General features: G+C 31.4%; 1 protein-coding gene across 1 annotated transcript in view; it reads left to right on the top strand.

Moving 5' to 3' along the window:
* The first annotated feature begins 1653 nt into the window (after positions 1-1653).
* The window catches only part of LOC123655953 (juvenile hormone acid O-methyltransferase-like), a 34246-nt gene continuing 19203 nt past the window's right edge, over positions 1654-16696 (top strand). Inside the window, exon 1 of the mRNA XM_045591690.1 lies at positions 1654-1801. The gene's annotated coding sequence lies outside the window, so the exon portion shown is untranslated. The remainder of the gene's footprint in view (positions 1802-16696) is intronic.

Here is a 16696-nt window from a genome sequence, read left to right as displayed (position 1 = left end):
TCACAAAATAGCACTAAATGTTATCGTAAAGTAATAATTATACCATAACATCAAATCATGTTTAACATGTTTACAATAATGCTAGTAATAAATATAATTTTTAAATTAGACTTTACTTATAAAAAATTATACTTTCTATTTTTTTTTTATAATCAGTCCTGGAACATACTTCTTACGATATTTTCTACGCGTATATAGTTATTAACTATAAATTTGTATAGAACAATAGTTTGTACGTACCTTGTTCGTATCGTACCGTTTACACCTGTTTTCAAGTTTTCTCTGCTCACACAGAAGTTGCCCATTAGGTTTGTGAGCTGGTTTATTATCGATTGTAAACTTTATAACTCTGTAGGGCCTCTTGAACACTAGTTGCGACCTACTTTTGTCACACTTTGACCTAAATCCTATAGGTATAGAATTGGATTAGCAGTCACTAGTGTTGAAATTGGATACGTGTGTTGTTACTTTAACTTGGTATTGTGATTATTATGTAATATATTTAAATGTAACTAGCATTAATATTATAATATTAACGCTAGTTTGACTAACTACAGATTATGATAGGATTTTATTATGGACTATAGCACATCTGTATTTTAGTACCGTGTTATTACGATTTCAGGTATTATTTTTCATTTAAAATATTTATACGTTAAAAGATCTACGATATACATTCTGAAAAATAAAAAATAAAGATACCGTATCATTAATATTATTTCATTTTATTTCGTATCGTTTGTAGCGTAACAATCAAGTACATAATGGAGCCCAAATTTAAATAACAATGAAAAAATAAACTACAGCCATAAGTAAAAAATTATTATTTTGCTATTTGTAAACATAATCGGAACAAATGAAATTTTGCTCAGTGTAAACAAATTGTAATTGATTAAGAGGATAGCGTACTTTTCAATGATGTTTCCCTTTAATGAAATATAGATAACTTGTGTTACTAGAATGTACTAAAAAGTATCAATGAATAAAATGTATAAAGAAATAGCTAACATAATTTAAAAAAACGAGTCTGATTCCACACCTCACGACTGGCGTACAATTTTTTTAGCTCCTACAGTAATATACGAAACGTAATTCTCTCACTTTCTATTATCACTAACTTATACCTCCCTCTCAACTTCCGTTAGCCTCGCCCGATCATACTTTTCGTTATACTCTCGTCACGCATTCACCAGCTCACTCCCCAAGTCCAGCGTACAAAAAGAAGTTTTACTTCAATAGCTCAAATGGATACATAACTATATAATTAATAACTTTTCTTTTTATTTCTATTTTGTAATGACGAAAGCGACGTTTAGAAAACTTTTCATAAGAGTCTGAATATAAAAATTTTTCAGACATTATTTATTTAACAAACAAATTTTTATCCCTCGTTTCATCCCAAATGTGTTTCTTTTTCGTGACAAAATATAAGCTACATTTTTAAAGATACGATACAACTATACTGAATTTCATTAAATTTGATTCTTAAGCCTAGAAAAGAATCGTGACGGTTAGAAAGGGTTAACATCGCAATTATATTAGCATCAATATAGACAGTATATATTCCCATTAAATGAGGTGAACTGTTATAAGATCCTCGGAAAATAACGTAACAGATGACTCGATAGCGAGTCATTGCATCTCGGCCATTACTAATTGGTTATATGGCATTGACTACAGACGTAATCAGATTCGCTGCGTAATACCTACGTTCTTACGATAAAAATATTCAATCATAGTAATTCATTTATAACGCAGTTTACGTATATTTTTAGACATTATTTCCCTGTCTTCGAAAGCGGTAAGTACATAATTTATATTCTGTTTGTAATTTTAAATTTATTTAACTTTCATAATTTATTAAAAAAATTAATTACGAAACGAACGAAATTTAAATACAAATCTTGTCATGGTTCGTTAGAAAAATAAATGATATGATCCGTTTTACTTCAAATTACTCTTAGATAAATAAATATTTTTTCTCGGTGCAATGATAAGACGAATTTTTCTGCTAATCAATTAAATTTTTTTTAAAATGCTTACTAATTTAGTCTAGACATTTATTATATATTTTTTGATTACTGTCTTTCCTCTAATAATTAAGCTTTAAAGAGTTTCATAGCTTGCCCATAAGGCCACAACTATGGCGATTACACAATCGCTCAATCTATTTCTATTTTCACACGATCTATTTCTTGACGACCCTATTATTTTCATGATTAAAATCTTTTTAACAATTTGATGACTAATTAATTAATTTACATTAAGCTAATGATATCATAATTTTGAAAATGGAAAACTAAAGTTTACGTACGACAATGTTTTAATAATATTCAATTCAATTCTTCGTTGAATATCTCATGTATAATCTTATGGTATAGTTATATAAAATTGTTATATTAAATAAATAAAGGCAATGAAATACCATAATATAATATACAAGTAATAGAAAGTAAACCGTAGTTAACATAACATATCATATATTATTTTTCGATTTTCATTACGTTTCTTATATCCGTAAGTAACGCCCGCGACTTGAGTTAGTTTGTTTAGGGTATCAAAATCAAAATTTTAATTCTATGTAATATAAGCAAAAAAAAACGTCAATAGGTTATCGGGTCTGCAATCCAGAAAACCTTATCCGGTAGTTCGACGGATCCGGCATCAGTTAAGTACTTACAGGATCTGATGATATTTTTTGGGAAAATAACCACTCTATTTAAAGATAGTGTGGTTTTTCAGTGTACGAGTCCTTTGACGCCTAGATACTTGATTGATAGTTTTCAACCATTCAAATTAGTTATAGATGCGTTATGGTGAAGTTATTCAAGTATTCTGCTGATTTTTAGCTGAAACAACATTGAAGTTACTTGACTTATTGTGAAAGGAAGCTTGCAGAACACCAACAAGTACTAACTCGCAACCGTAACCGAAACTATCGAATATCCGATTAAAAATCTATTTGTAGCCGTAACATACACCCATATAATATTTTAAATAATTTTTTATCGGTTTTTATCAATTTATTCGGAGCTAATTTAAATAATACAAGCTGTTCGATTTAGCTCAGCGGTCACTGGCTTTTGCACTAGCGGTCGCGGGTTCGATCCCCGCTCACGACAGACATTTATATTGGCCATACAAATATTTGTCGTGGTCTGGGCGTTTATGCTTGTGTATTGTGTGTGTTTCCGGACTCCCGACACAAGAGGAAAACCTACTGGGGGGCGTTGAGTGTGAAGCGTTTATTTGTTCTCTATTTTTCCCAGTTAAATAACATAAGTTCGTGCGGGTTCATTATTTTCATAAAGTAAGTCAATTTTGCACCTAAATCATTGTAGGGTTCATCGCTGTTTTTTTTTACATAGATTATTCAGAATTTGTAACAGAAACTAATACGTAGTAAGCAAAGTTAGTAAAGTACTATTTATTATACGTAAAATAAGTACTTTGCCATTTCTTTATCAATTTTTCTTTATCAAATTGAATATCTGTTCATGAAATTGAAGGGTAATTCGAAATAGTTTAATATCTGTAACCATACTATCACACCCGTAAAATTTCATATGTTTAGCCGTATCTGAAGCTGCACATTCGTAATATGCTAATAAATTTACTATGTAAAAGAAAAGGACATGCAACTAAAACTGGAAAATAAGACATATATTTAACCAAATAATAACTCGACAGATAGCGTGAAACTCGTGAAAGAGAAAATAGAGAAGAAAAAGAAATTAAACATTACAAAAAAAAATATGTCATGGGACACCAGGTAGGAACGAAGTTCCTTCGGATAGTATAGAAGCAACACAATTTGAAAAAAAAAATGTTGAATTTTATATATATTTTCTAGTTCTTGATTTTTTTTTAAATTTTGTTGATTGGTTTTTAATTAAGTACATAAAAGTATTCAGGAAAATAAGTATTTTAGAAAATAACAAATACCGTAAAATAAAATAAATCAAACACAATAATAATAATAATAATTTAAACTATGAAGTGCAATAAAAAACATGTGTCTTTAATTATTTTTGTCGACAGGATAAAATTACATAAACAATTTTTAAAAAAGTTTAGTAGTAATAATTTAGTTTTACAAATGTCTGATTATACAGTCGTGTGACTGATATTACGTCACTTCCGTTATATATTTTTCTTCATTACAGCCTATACAGTCCACTGCTGGACATAGGCCTCCACAAGTTTACGCCAAAAATAACGTGAACTCATGTGTTTTGCCCATAGTCACCACGCTGGGCAGGCGGGTTGGTGACCGCAGGGCTGGCTTTGTCGCACTGAAGACGCTGCTGCCCGTCTTCGACCTGTGTATTTCAAAGCCAGCAGTTGGATGGTTATCCCGCCACCGGTCGGCTTTTTAAATTCCAAGATGGTAGCGGAACTGTGTTATCCCTTAGTCGCCTCTTACGACACCCACGGGAAGAGAAGGGGTGGCTATATTCTTTAGTACCGTAGCCACACAGTACCTTCACCACACACACACACACAGTACACAGTACCTAGTTTTCTTACGGTTTTAGTATCACATTTTTTCAGTTCGATCGCCCAGCTAAATGTCAAGCCTGCCGTAAGGAACTTCGTTCCAAAAATAACAAATCCATCTCTTTGGTCCGTCTCACCGCATGTTAATAAGACGAGTTCGAAATTAAACTGTTCGTGATTAAAACGAATCGTCTTTTTAATGAAGGAACTCGATTTAATTTGACAAATGTAGAAGCTGAGAAATGCTTACCACAGCTACATTTGTAGCTGTAACAGAAGTTGATTTTAATATTGCTTTTCGTTTGGTATAAAATTTGTTATAAAATTCTCATTCTCTTTTCTTTTTTAAAATTTATCTCAAACTAGTATTAATTTTTTTTAAAGTGTGTACTGTTTTTTAATCTTCATTAATGGTCTACTAATGTTGCAATGAATAAGAAAAGTTAGGTTATTATAGTTTGATCAATCCGGTTTGAGTACAACATGATCCGGCCGGACTGACAACGAAAGTGATATCATTGTTTTTATATAATCTTTTGCCCTAAATAATATTTAATTTATCTATGTATATAAAAATGAATGTTTGTCTGTATGTCCTTTATAGAATCGTAAACTATGTGTTTGATCATGTTATCTATCATCTATGTCATCTTCAGCAAAGTGTTGTGCATGAACCCACAAAGGTTTCTGGATATGGTACCACCAAAAAAAATTAAAAAAAGCATAGCAACGTGCGCAGGGTACCTACAACTAGTTATATATAAATATAAAACACTAGCTTTTACCCGCGGCTTCACTCACATTGATTTTTTTAAATAAAAGGATCCTAAGATACTTCTAATCCCTCCAAGTTACATTACTTTACATTTAAAATATTAGTAAGGGATACCACCTTAAAAAATAATAAATATTTGTCGCACGGTTGCAAAAACTACCGGTGTTCCTCTACTATATTATGCATGTATTATACATATAAACCTTTCTCTGGAATCACTCTATTTACTAAAGGAAACCACATCAAAATCCGTTGCGTAGGTAGTTTTAAAGATCTAAGCATACAGATAGCAGAAAGCGACTTTGTTTTATACTGTATAACGATCTGCACAGTCTATATGTCAGTAAGAGAGATAACATACATGGGAAGGTCACCCAATAAAAATCAATCTAACTCTACAGACGTCATTATGTACAGTACGGAAATTTTGGGTGTATGCAAAACAGGAATATCACAAGAACTAAGCTAAATTAAAAAAGGTTATTCGATGACAAAGACAATTACATTGTTGAATGTGCGGTAGTGCGTACATGTGCCTTTTTAAGTAATAGAATTGAGAGAGCAATAGAGAAGTACTATTTTTGATAGAGTCTATATTTATATTAGAGATTATTAGGGAGATTTAATATTTTTACGATCCTTATCATAGAGGGTAAAAGATAAATTTTAATCTAATTTATTATAAATAGCGAGATTTTAAGTTCTACTTTTTTTATACTTATATAGTTTAAATAACAAAATCCCTTAAAGTTTGCAAATACGAGCAAAAAATGTGTTATATTATAGCACAGTTACTTTTTTTTAAATATAATTTTGTGCTATTTCTTAATACTACCTATACCTTTGACTTCATTCGTGACTTTAATGCGCCCATTTAAGAAGAAGTTGAAACTTGTACCTTCCGGGTTGTTTGGACCTTAAACTAACAATAAATGTTAGTCTGAAAACTTTAGACAAAACTCAGAACAACGTATAATCAATAAGGGATGTAAATGAAATCGAACTACTCGTTAATGATTTATATCTAAAAAAAAATTCTGATTTTCATCCATCCCTACCTTTTAAGACAAACAGCGTGGAAAAAAATATCCTGGACTTTTTAATATGACTAGGTCAATGCCAACAAAGAAACCTACGAGTATATACAGTCCGTCTGATGGTAAACGGATACCGTATCCTATAGACGCCTGGAACACTAGAGCCATTGTAAGCGCCCTGCTGACCCTACTCTCCCTCTCTCTCTCTCTCTTCTGCTGGAACTTTAGCTACTTTAATGAATACAACACTACTTGAATGCAATATTACTTAACTATGTTTGTAAGGATGAGGTACTTTCCCGATCGGGCTGCTTCAGATTTTGAGCAAGATATGTCCTGCTATGCCTTACCTTGACATGCCCTGTTTCATTAAAATTTGTACATATTTTTAGCGTAATGTACGGCTAACGTGAGAAAACTACAGAACAAAAATAAGAAATAATATTTGTCAAATAATTTTAATCGAGATTATAAATATAAGATGTTCGACTCCTAACTGCGTTCCTTTAAATGGAGGGTTCATTCAAGAAGTGGTGGAGAAAATTGTGCATAAAATTCATTAAAGCAATAAAAAAAAAACATTACACACACTACCATATATTTGACATATACTCTTTTGTTTATTATTATAGAAGTAAATTCTTTGACAACAAAACCTTAATAATGTTCAAACTTATCATTTAAATTAAATATGGTCGAATTACGACTGGGCGACCAATAGTATAAATTAAAACGCATTGACGTCGTTAATTAAACTATAATTTTTTTTTAATTTTATGAACCGACTAAAATACTGTTCTTATTCGACTAAAATACTGTACTTATTCGTTCTTAAATATTTTTTTTTTATATATCTGATGTAGCAAAAGATAAAAAAGAACGAATGAAAATTACAACAAAAAATACTATTCTATTGTTTCCTCATAAACGAGGTGTGCGATATTATCTATTGTTATTTTATTTATTAGACATTGTATTATGGCTTTTAATAATTTATAAGGATTTTTTTTGTTTATTTAATTATTGAATTTAATCGGTAGACATTCCTTAATATTGGCATTTCTTAATTATTGACATGAAAAAAAAATTATATACCTATTTTATTTAATCGGTATAATTATATGCATGTATTTTGATTTCCATTTCTTACGTTTTTTTGTTTTTTATGTGTTTTTCAGTTTTACTATGTTTTTTTACTAATTATTTTGTATACTGTTATTTATTGTATGGACATTTTCTGAAATAAACGTATTATTATTATCATATCCCGTGGGTGTCGTAAGAGGCGACTAAGGGATAACACAGTTCCACTACAACCTTAGAACTTAAAAAGCCGACCGATGGCGGGATAACTATCTAATTGCTGGCTTTGAAATACACAGGCCGAAGACGGGCAGCAGCGTTTTCGGTGCGTCTAAACCAGCCACCAACCCGCCTGCCTAGCGTGGTGACTATGGGCAAAACACATGAGTTCACGCCATTTTTGGCCCGAACTTGTGGAGACCTATTTCCAGCAGTGGACTGCGATAGACTGATGGTGTGTGTGTGTGTGTGTGTGTGTGTGTGTGTGTGTGTGTGTGTGTGTGCGTGTATTACCATAGTAAACACAATTTGTCGTCCTTGAAAATTTGATTTGAGCCAGTTATAGTTTTATAGACATATTCTTATACGAAAAACTTACGCGTATTTTAAATTTTAATAGAAATTATAAAAATATATCTAACAAAACACTCACTACGACGAGTAACTAATTAACATTTATTCTGACGTATTTTGATTTTCACGTCATTGTTAATAACACCTTTATGATTATTACCGTATTATATTACATTATATTAGTCCGATTGTTTGTCGATTAAGGCTAATTTTCCGCTTCTAGAAGTCTTAGGGTAGTGTGAAAAACTTTTTACCGATTTTTCTATCAAAAACACTTCAAATCAAACCAGTAATTATATACATAATTTCGTTCAAATATAACTTTTCTCATAAGATTGCTTCGGTAGTGTTAGTTTATTACTATATTATTAAACGTACTAGTATCGACATTTGCTCATACTGGCACACACACGTACCAGTACGTCTAAAGAAAACCACAAGCGCCTTCAGCGATAGAAAGTTACATAAAAGTACGTTTCTCATTCTCGGATTGTTACCGCTCCGGCGATACATAGCTTTAACTTCCGAAGCACACGCTCTGAAATATTTATTCCTGAAACGTAAAGATCGGGAGGGGGTGGTGGGGTTTATCCCGCGGTTTCCTTCCCGCCGTGTTTTACTTCGAGAATGGGAAGTCGCCGCCGACGGGTCGATATTACCAAAGATAATGTGCTACAGATATGAATTTACATATTTTATAATAATGTCTCCTAATTGCGTATTTATTAATGAATAGATTACATTACATGATTTGTATTAGAACGCGCGTTTGATTTATAATTTAAAAAGATCTTTTGTACTTTAACTCCGTTAGGTAAAAGACAGATTTTCCTTACGAGTAGCACTATGACTTCGCTCGACTTCTCCTATTCATAGAAGAAGAAACCTTTTTTCAGCAACAATATTGGCAAACTATTACAGTACACACAGCGCATTACAATATAGTTTGTTATTTAATACTATTTTTAATTTAAGTAGAAATATAAAAATACATATGGAAATATTCAGTTAATATGTTTAAAAAAAAATAAAAACTTTGGCCTTTGAGATAATGAACACAGGGTTATGATATCAGGATAGTAGATAATAACCAGCGAAAAATAGATCGGTGTAGATTTAAAACTTAGCTGTAACCGTTATCCAAATATATATTACGAGTACATATAGCTTTTAACGAAATGAAATATATTTGTACTCATACATCTGTGACGCTGCTGCTAATCTATGCCATTCCCTACCTCCAGTGGGGGGTCCCCCCACCGTTCGTTTGTCTGCGGAGGCTGCCCCGGTGCCATCTGATGTTCCGAGAGCACTTCAGATCTGCATAGATCGTTGCCTTCGTTTTTTCTCTATCGAAAAATCAATACTCACTGTTATATATAAATGGAAAGACAGTATTAATGTTCTTAAGAGCTTATTTGGCACTCAGTTTTCTTTATTCGTTTTATATTTCAGCGTAATAGTATTAATGCAAATAATTTTAGTGCTAAGTATATCTGTATGGTTTTCCCAAATCAATTTTAGGTCCTACAGTAGTACTTACAAATACACTATTTTAGAAAGGTTAACTGTAGAGCCTTGTACATAATGTGAATGGCTCTTCTCGAAAGCGAACTGTGGTTTCCGCCACTATCTCCCTCAAGGAGAAAGAGGCTCAAACACCGAGCAATAAAGGTTTCGGATACGGCAAAACAAATACAAGGCACATTCCAATGCTAGATATCATTCGCCCCGCCCACACAGTCGGCATGACGACTGTAAGCGCTCCCATTGGTCGCCGCAAAGCCTTCTCCATTTCGAATTGGTTATTTTTTTCTACGATTGAAATTGGCACTGTCCGTTTGTTCTGTACAAGTGCTATACGCATGCGTGAATGGTAGGCGTCTACGTCACGTAGACATATCTACGTTTGGGGCTACGAATGTTTTATTGGATTGCTCTCTCTGTTCCCATTCGTTTTTTGAATTCGAATGTGGATTTGTGGCCGCTTAAGCCTAACTGCGCAGACGTAACTGCTCCATTTCCACAATTCGTTTATTATTTAGAAACTATATTTTTATGTTTTAGTTACAAAATCAAATTGGTGTTTTCAAAGTAATTGTTTTTTGAAGACCAAAATATTATTGGTTGTTTTTTTTAATTTTTAAAATATTTTTCTTCTTTTTCTTGGACTCTATTTATTTTTATTTATTTATTAAACTTTATTGCACACACAAAAAAGAAGATACATTTTAGAACGATTTGATACAAAAACAAATAATGTATGCAAAGGCGGCCTTATCGCTTAAAGCGATCTCTTCCAGGCAACCTTTAATAAAAGTAGTCTAAGAAAAATATGTCGGTAGTAGTGCGCAATCGACAACGCAAGTTTAGCACATATAATTAAATTAATTACAATACATTTAAACGGTATATATCTACATAAACATATAAACACATATGTAAACACATACATACTATATTTATACAAACATACAAATAAAAACAATATACCAATAGAAACATATACATAATTAAAACTATGTAAGAGTTAAGTAGTATTTGTGCAAACGATTCTTAAAAATATTTATAGACTCTGCTTGACGGATGTTATTGGGTAGGGAATTCCAAAGTTTGATCACTTTAGTAGTGAAGGAGTTACCATAAGCATTAGAGCGACAAAGAGGTACCACAAGCAAGTTATTACTACGGGAACGCAAGTGACATTCAGTGTCATGTCCTAAAAAACTAAACCTTTCCTTAAGATAAGGGGGTGTGTGAGGGTGATAAAGGATATTGAACAATAAAGAGAGGGCATGCACATTTCGTCGCTGTCTAATTGGTAGCCAACCCAACTGTTGTCGATATTGAGATATATGTTCAAATTTGCGCAACCCGAATATAAAGCGAATACATATGTTTTGTAATCGTTCCAATTTGTTTAACAGTTGTTCAGATAAATCGATATAAACAATGTCAGCGTAATCTAATAAGACTCTAATTGAAAAGGCTATAGTAAAATGCCAATACTTTCGTGTATTTAAAATCTCACAAAGAGCTACGTTATTAATTCATAAATTTTATAAATGAGTTCTGTTTTTGGCTCTTACAGACAAAAAATAAACAAAGTATAATAAAAGGGTTAATAATTAAAAAAAAAGTGCTTGCGTACAAAATACCCATGCCAGAAGTGAAACTTTTTTAGCAACCTTATTTTTAAGTCTCTTTTATATTTATACAAATCTAAAGCGTTAGATTTCCGTTCCAACACCATTGACAAAAACGTTGCCATTTCACCAAAACATCCGTAAAAATTTTACCCTCATGCACCTAAAAAAGTTTCACTTCAAAATCTGTAAAAAATTGTATTGTATCAAAGTTATACTTAGTATAAACCTAAGAAAACTAAGGACTTTAAGAGCTTCTAAATATGTAATCAAGCGATTCGTTTCATTGGTAGAAATTGGTTTATTTTTTTAGTCTTTCGTTATGCATATTTGAAAATATTTGTGTTATTTAATATACGTTCCATAGTATTTAATATTGTAAACTTAAACAATAAATGCAACGAAAACACCTGGCGCTACCTATCTCGCGCGGCACGAAATAGATGACTTTGACCAACCCAGTAATTCAATTACAGACCACTGTCATACATCTAAACATACAAACTCAGAGCCCCAACAACATATGGTTGAAATAAGCGACGTTTTCGCTTGACAACTACAATAACATACAGGCATCCATAGCAGACTGTGTCCCGAACAATTTCATTTGCGACTGGGCGAGGATAGCGTTGTAATTACAACAACAATCGATAGAGGCGCCACCGTCTGCCGCACGTTTAATCTCGCCGGAATCAAAGGACCGTCGACTCACACCCACACCAAACGAGATTCACCTATCAACTACTACCGACGAATACTCCAATCTACTACCGATCCATTGCCTTTTCTTAACGAGGAAACAAGTAACAGCCCGTATAGACACGCATTGGATGCCACGCAGTTACTTTTAATTGTTTTTGAACTAGTCGAGTGGTAAATACTTTGTCTCGCAAGCCTATATCTGCAGCGGTATGCTTAGATGTCCTCTGAGCAGATAGTTACATTTCCAGTCAATGTATAACTATTCATGGAGTTTTATTAAAGCTTAACATTGTTTGACTCTTGTTTGAGCTTTTATACAGCCGCCAGTTGTTTCCATATTATTCTGTAAATATTACCTCGTTGTTAATTGAATTCCTGAATCAGTTATTTATAATATATATTAGAACATTGAACACACTGTTCTAATAATATTTTACGCTCATATAATATCATGAATATTTTGGTTGGTACACATGGTAATTATATATTAACGGAACTAATGGATTTTCATTGTAGTCTAAATTTGTTATTTGTAAAATAATTGTTTTCCTAATGATTCTTAGCAAAAAATAAAAACAGTAACCTATTATATAATAACTTGCCAATAAAACAATGTATAATTAAAACATTACCTTATATTTCTCTACTGACGACTGACCTATATTTGTTATAAAAATAATGATATTCTAATTCGTCAAGATGTTAATTTTTTTTGAAGTAAAACTTTTTTATGCATGCTTAACTCGGAAGTGAGCTGGTGAATGTGTGACGAGAGCGTTACGAAGAGTGTGACCGGACGAGGCGAACGGAAGTTGAAAGGAAGATATAAGTTTACTTGGAGCTAAAGAAATTTTATTTTAATCGTGTGTTTAAGAACACTCGTTTTTTGTATAATAAATTTTTTATTTGATAAATATTATTAGAATATTTATAGTATTTTGTGATGAAATTAAACACTTTGAATACGGTTAGCACCGTTACGATGGAGTGCTCGTATTGTGGCTGCATGTATCGATTGTCAATAATACGTGTTCCCGCGCTGTTGTTAGACGATGCATAGTTTCGTTAAATTATCGCTTGCTGCGTCGTTTTCACATCAAACGTTAGAATCGCGTTGAAATTATTACACGAAAGTGCAATGTTCATTTTAATATAATTATTTTACATAAATTTAAGAGAATGAAAAAAATATCAATATTTAATATCTTTGAATAACCCGTTGGCGCAGTTTGTAGTGGCCCTGCCTTCTGTGCCGCGGGATGCAGGTTCGATTCCCGCCTGAGTCTGGGTGTAATATAATATTTGTACTTATATATTTATATATGTATTATTTCTATGTATATTTATCAAAAAAAAATATAGTTATAACAGTCGGCTGTTACCTGTAACACAAGCATTAAGTTGCTTACCATAGGAACAGACGACCGTGTGTGTGTTCTATGATATTTATATATTTTTAGAACTACTATTCTAATTTTTAGCTTTTATTTTCCCTTTATCTATCGCTACTTCTACTATTTAATTAAATTATTGCAATATTACTCTGCAAATAAATGAAAAATTATAATATTGAAATTTTCCTTAAAAACAAAATAGCAATCAACTTAGCGTTCAATTTCAAAAACAAAATGTTTCGTTCGTTACTACAAACGAATATTCATACTTGCATTTTTTGTACGAAAACGAATGTATTAGCTACTGAATTTAAATAATTAATAAAAGTAATGAAGAACATTCTCGAAACGTCTTGACTAGCAAATATTTTTATGTATCCAGTCTAATTCAATGCTGAGGTAGCAATGTAAAAGTTGGAACGGTCTCGCATTCAGCACTATGTATAAAGGAGTGCTCCACATAACGCTATGTATTTGAATCTTTAAGACTTAGAACGTAACTTACACCTGTGCTGTAACTTTTTCTATTCATAGAATTACTTGTTTAGTGTTATATTATAAACAATCATATTTTGTATGAAACTGTATATTAAAACATTTAATTAATTTAGTTTTTACAATTTAAATTTTATTTACTAAATAAAGTGTAATTGTTATAATTTAATTATTATCTTGCAATCATAATATAAATAATGAATCGTCATAATTATTATGAATGATAAACAAAATATCCCTCTTCTTTTAATCAAAAACATATTGACATACGTTCATAGATACATACATAAATACAATTTGACATATTGTCGTGGCAACTTCAAATGTTTATTTTTATTTACATCAATCATATCAGAATCCTAATATTTTTTTTTTTTAATATTTATATGTACAATACGTAGAATTTTACATTCTACAGACCACGCTACTTATAGAATAGGAAGCGAGTGTAGGTAATGGCGCAAAATAGTGACGCAGTATTATTGCAGTGGGTGGTGGGATCCCCCACCATTTGCCCACCTCTTTCCACCCGAGAGCGACTGAAAAGTCCGCGAGAAAAATAAGATCCGTACTCCGTCCTGCTTATTCTTAGGAAAGCTTTTTGTATATTTTTGTATACTTTTTCTTTTGGTGTGGCGGCCAGGCGTTTGTGAGCGTCAGTAAATAATACTTTGTATGTAAGAATGAACTTAGCGACGGTACCAATTTTAATTTTGGACTGAAACATTTTTATTTCAGAATTCCTTTGTGAATTGAACTTTTTCATTATAAGATATACGTCATTCAAAATTTAAATTACAAATAAATGAAATTGGAGTGTCTTTTTGTAATATTAAAATAACCGCTTTTTATTAAATGCATATGGAAGTATACACGGTATATATATACCAAAATAACATTTTTTACAATTTTTGTCTGTCTGTCTGTCTGTTTGTTTGTTCCGGCTAATCTCTGAAGTAGCTGGTCCAATTTTGACGGGTCTTCCACTGGCAGATTGCTGATGTAATAAGAAGTAACTTAGGCTACTTTTATTCTAGAAATTTATTTATTTTATAACTCTGCTTTTATCTAATTTTTTTGTCAAATTCCACGCGAACGAAGTCCCAGAACCCGCTAGTTTTATATGAAGTATAATTATTATTTGTCTGTTTTATAAATAAAAAATTACTTCACACTATTAAGAAACATATAAAATTTTAACATTACTCTGTTTCCATACTTGATTTTCATACTTAATTAATAATACTATCATATTTAAAGAGATAATTATTATCTACGATATGTACGAGTAACACATACAAATAGAAAAACAAATTGAAGGTCTTTATTTCTTATTGTCTTTCTTGGTTTTAGATGCCCTTTTCTTGTGAACTTTTCTTGTTGTTCTAATAGTTGTAACCCTAAAGATCTGAGTGAATATCTAGTGCAGGTTTCATCTAGATAAGCCGCGTAGACGCCCGCGACTCCGCGTGAATTCCGCTCCTATTAGTATTTATTTTTGATGATATATAGCCTATAGCCTTCCTTCATAAATGAGCTATCTAACACTGAAATAATTTTTCAAATCGAACCAGTTGTTCCTGAGATAAGCGCGTTCAAGCAAACAAACAAACAAACTCTACATCTTTATAATATTAGTATCGATTGTAGTGAAATCGTAACGAAATATATTTCTTTAATATCGACTGCTGTTGTCATTCATGTGAATCAATGCGTAGAAAGTGCTGAGTAAAAAGCTAGTTTTTACCAAGTTGCTAAGCGCATAACTCGAGAATGGCTTGACCAATTCGGATTTTTTTTAAATGTTCCTTAAGGCCTACGGAAGGATTTAATACTTTCAAAAAAAATTAAAAACAAATTGCATGGACAAATTTAATTTTTACTATTAACTTTTGACAGATCAAAGTCTGTCCGGGCTGCTGAATAAAATAATAGAATGAAAAAATAAGTGCGAGTATTAACGTAAACTTATTTGTAAGTTAGGATAGCCATCATAGTTATGACGTTTATCATTATTTATTTTATCAGTAACTTTTTGTATGTTGTGAGTACCATTGAGTTCTACTGATATCTTAACACGTATTTTGGAAATAATGTGGACTAGAACCGATAAACGAAAAAGTTTTGGAAGTAATCGTTTTCATAATTACATTTATTTACTCTTATTTTTTATAAAGAAGGGGTTTAGTTTATAAATCTTGCAAAATTAATTTAAGAAATCTCAACAATAAGGAATATGTAACAATATTGCCCACTCCTACTATCACAAATCTACAGTTCACTATTCTTATTGTCATGAAAGTCTAAATTTTTTTTTCAAATAATATAATCAAATACCTTGGTCGTTAAATGGTTACAACCCCTCACACACAGTCTCCAGTTCAAATTAAACCACTCTTACCAAGCTTACACATTACAAAATTAATTCTTCAGATCAATTATTGGTTCATGTTCTTTAAAATTTGTATTTACTTCTAATGTATAAACAGATATGAGTTTATTTTTATGATTTATGTTATAAATTTATATATTCTTTATTGCAGTTAAAAAAAAGAAACAAGTAAAAATTATATTTACAAATAAATTTGGCATGGGCGAACTTATCTATAAATTTATATAATCTTATCTTTTAAATATTACAAGAAAAATTAACATTAACATATTTATTTTTATAAATACATGCAAAACATAACAATAAGTATAATTTAAAAGAAAATAATTCTTCGATAAATTTGAAGCGCAGAACTAAAAAGTTTTGTTTTTTTTATACCACTACAGTAACGAAAAAAGTACGGTTCTCCTGGATGCATAGGCCTGATGGTATGATTATGGTACTTTCCCGGTAAGGCTGCTCAAAATTTTGTACAAGATATTTCCTGCTGTGTCTATCTGTCAATTTCTTTGCAACTGCTTAAAATCTGTCACACAAACATTTGTATTCCATTAAACCTTTTTTGTTTTTAATTGATTATCAATAAAAAAAAAGAAACA

The sequence above is a fragment of the Melitaea cinxia genome, chromosome 8, assembly GCF_905220565.1.
Source record: "Melitaea cinxia chromosome 8, ilMelCinx1.1, whole genome shotgun sequence".
Lineage (NCBI taxonomy): Eukaryota > Metazoa > Arthropoda > Insecta > Lepidoptera > Nymphalidae > Melitaea > Melitaea cinxia.
Note: the sequence above shows the minus strand (reverse complement) of the source record. Positions and strands in the feature narration are given on the sequence as shown.